The sequence below is a fragment of the Garra rufa genome, chromosome 7, assembly GCF_049309525.1.
Source record: "Garra rufa chromosome 7, GarRuf1.0, whole genome shotgun sequence".
Lineage (NCBI taxonomy): Eukaryota > Metazoa > Chordata > Actinopteri > Cypriniformes > Cyprinidae > Garra > Garra rufa.
In genome coordinates, this window is record NC_133367.1 from 24,223,527 (window position 1) to 24,227,695 (window position 4,169).

A 4,169-nucleotide genomic window follows, 5' to 3' on the forward strand; every position below is an offset into this window, starting at 1 on the left:
GCATCCTCAGCGGGAGTGTTGAAGACCTCCTTGGCATGATGACAAAGTCTGTCGCTACTGCAGCTGGGTTTGGGAGGGGACAGAGGGCAGCTCAGTTGGCCCTCTGGAAGCCATTTTGTAAAGTCTTTCATTGCTCCATTAAAACCAGACGTTTTGGTTCCACATTATGTCCAAACCCGACCCAGCCCTCGCCGCATTGCTTTGCTGAGAGGGCTTGCGTCACTGGCAAGCAAGAAAGCTGGGAAAGTACAGTAGATTTGTGTCAGGGGTTGAGGAGAAGGTCACTTTGAAGCGCTTCTGAAATTATTCCCATTATTCTTTAAGGTCTTCAAGCCCCTGGTGAGGTCTTGCAAGGTTTTTGGCTCTCACAGTGACCTCTGGTAGTTTTTTAGTGGCTGACTGGTATTTAATTAACCTATCCTGTGTAAAGACCGGCAGGTAAAATACGTCATAGGTGTATAATTAATGGTAAAGCGTAACCTTGATACTCTTGCACATTAAATCAGGTACTGACTAGATCTTAAAAGTGGGAATAAAAGAATAAAACTGGAATGGGAATGGGTTGGAAAAGTTAATAAGGAGTAGTGCTGTCAAACGAATAATCGTGATTAATCGCATCCAAAATAAAAGTTTTTGTTTACATAATGTGTGTGTACAGTGTATTTATGTATATATACATACACATGCATGTATATATTTCAGAAAAATGTTATGTTTTTATATTTTAAATATTTATATATAATAGTAAGAGTATTATGCTAGTATTCAGCCATACTCTACGCAAGTATGTGAATGCAGATGCTTCAAAGTACGCAAGCTTTGATTAAGGCGTTTCCACAAGGGGCACTATAGCAGGTATTAGCATTGTCGTAATAATAATAGTAGCTAAAATGCTAACGGTTTTAGCAACTTGCTACTCTGAACTCGATCGCCCCCATGAGTAAACTGCAAAAAATGACTTCTTAAGTTACATTTTTTAGTCTTGTTTTTAAGTCAAAACTTCTCAAAATCTGTAAAATAAGATGCATTTGTTTTAGAAGTAACTCTGCGTAAGATATAAAGACTTGTTTTCATAGATTGTGTCCTGAATTATAAGCTTATTTTAAAAAGAAATCTGTCTTACCGTGCAGTGCAGTGAGACAAAACCCACTTGTATGAAAGATTAATTTTATGAAAACAAGTCTTAATATTTTATGCATCACTTCCTTTAGAGTAAACTAATCTTGTTTTAAGGAGCTTCAGATATTTTAACTGAAAGATTAAACAAAAATACACCTTAAAAAAGGGATTTTTTGCAGTGTACACCCATGTTGTTACCAATTACGGATCCTTTTCAGAAGTCTTTTATATGCGGCCCATATAAAATGTCTTGAAAAGCTAGGACATATGTTTCACACTGAATGGTACAGGATATCATGACAACCTGGCGTCTTAAGTGTCACTTTATGCCTTCAGAGGTGTGTGAAATCTTCAATCTGATGACCTCCAGCACATCTCAAGTAAGAACCAATGCCTTAGTCCCAGTCCGTCCCTGATCAACGCTTATTGAGAAATTAATATTGCAACGCCGTGTCCCAAGAGTGAGTCATCTTGCGCTACGGGGAAGATTTATGCGTCTCATGGTTGAGTTTACATCAAAGGTCGTCATTATTTTTTTTCTCTCTGAATCTTTCGTGCATCCTTTAGCTTTGAGTGGACAGTGTGATGTAATACTCTTTGCATAAAGCTAAGTAATTTATGAGGCCGCCCCGTGAAAATGCCGAATGAAGGAACCCCAGGCTTGACTTACGCAGCTCTATAAGCCGAGATGTGTCAGGGAGGGATGCTAATGAGTATGAATGCTTTCATAACCCACTATCTAATGTAAACACACAAACACTAACACATATAACACATGCAAGTGGATGCACGGGTCATATTTCAATGCGATCCGAAGTCCATGTTGTATGGTAATTGTTATGGATAGTTCACCAATAGATTTTTGAAGGATCTTTTTTCCATATAGCAACAAATTCTGTCATTATTACTCACCCTCATGTCATTCCAAATCCATAAGACCATCGCAAATTAAGATATTTTTGTTGAAATCCAAGAGCTTTCTGATTCTGCATAGACAGCAATGCAACCACCACGTTCAAGGCCCAGAAAGGTAATAAGGACATCGTTAAAATAGTCCATGTGACATTAATGGTTCAACTGTAATTGTACTCACTCCCTTGTCATCCAAGATGTTCATGCCTTTCTTGTTTCAGTCGTAAAGAGGAAAACATTTCAGGATCTCTCTCCATATAATAGACTTCTATGGTGCCCCCGAGTTTGAACTTCCAAAATGCAGTTTAAATGCAGCTTCAAAGGGCTCCAAATGATCCCAGCCGAGGAAGATGGGTCTTATTTAGCGAAACGATTGTTTTTTTCTAAAAACTTTTACAATTTATATACTTTTTAATCTCTACACAGAGTACACACAGAGCTAGACAAGACGAGTATTTGAGGTTGAAATGTATATAAATTGTCATTTTTTATAATAACCGATCGTTTTGCTAAAAAAAACCCTCTTTTCCTAGGCTGTGATCGTTTAGAGCCATTTCAAGTTGCATTTTGGAAGTTCAAACTCGGGGGCACCATAGAAGTCCATTATATGGAGAGAAATCCTTAAATATTTTCCTCCTTACGACTAATGAAAGAAAGAAAGACATGAACATCTTGGATGACAAGGGGGTGAGTACATTATCTGTAAAGTTTTGTTCTGAAAGTTACTACTCCTTTAATCTGACACTTGTGCATTTTTTGGAGAACTGTTCAATGACCTCACACAGCTTTTTTACTTGGAGCAATAAATGTCAAGTCCCAAAATAGACCAAAAATTTACAATATTTTGGTGATAATTCACTTAAAATCTTTTACTGTAGGTCTTAAATCTAATTCTCCATTGTGTGTATTTGATCTAGCATTCGCTTATGACAAACATTGAAACCATTGAAACCAATGGTGTTTTGGCATCAGTAATGTCAAATCTTGAACCTTGTGCCATGTATCATGTTCTGAACAGGACTGCGCAATAAAAAACTTAAATTTCAGAAAATTGCAAATAGCCCACCTTTTTGGCAGAGGCTACTTAAACTAACTCCACCCATGAATGTGTGGTTGGGCTAGTCAAAATTACAAAAGACGACTGCTGAACAACGTCTCCAGTGGTGTAGGCGGCAAAGTGCATAACTGTGACTTTTTGACGCTATTGACCCGAGTTCGAATCCACCTTTTGCCAAACTCATTCTTCTCTCTTTTCACATCACATATCAGATCTGAAAGGCATACATTTTCTAGAAAATTAAGGAAATAATCATAAAATGTAAAATAAACTTTTTGTGCACAAAGAAAACAAAAATGATGACTTCATTCAAAAATTTCTTCTCTTCCATGTCAGTCTTTGGTCCGCATTCACAAGAGTACCACGACTATCCCTTTAGGTGGCAAAAAGGTCCAAATAAACAATTGTAGTAGTCAATATGACGCTGTATTTTTAAACTTCTTTAGTCATATGATGCATTGTGCAAGGAAATTCACTTAAATCTTCCTCTTCACTGTAGCTCTTAAATGTAATTTTTCATTCAACATAATTTGACTTAGTTTGTAGCATTTGCATATGAAATCAATATCGAAATCAACTAAGGTTTGGCGTTAATGATGTCAAACCTTAAACAATGTGAAATCTTTAAATAATACCTTATTTCTACTTTTGCATTCCAAGTAAAAATAAACAGCATACGAGTCTGTAACAATACAAAAGTAAATAAAACCTGATTTTTTTTTTTTTTTTTTTTTTTTTACTTTACTATTGCCTTTTGCTGTAGGTCTTAAATCTTATTCTCCATTGTGTGTATTTGATCTAGCATGTTGCATTGCTTACAACAAACATTGAAACCAATGGCATTTTGGCATCAGTGGTGCCAGACCTTGAACATGCGATCGACCCGAGTTCGAATCCGCCTTTTGCTGTACTCGTTTTTCTTACTTTTCATATCACGTATTAGATCGGAAAGGCATTTACTTTCAATAAAATGAAGGAAATAATCAAAAAGTTTATTTTTTGCTCAGATGAAATTAAATTAAAAAGAAAACTTAAACAAATTTTTTTTTGAAAAACAACAATTTAAAGCAGTATTACCCTT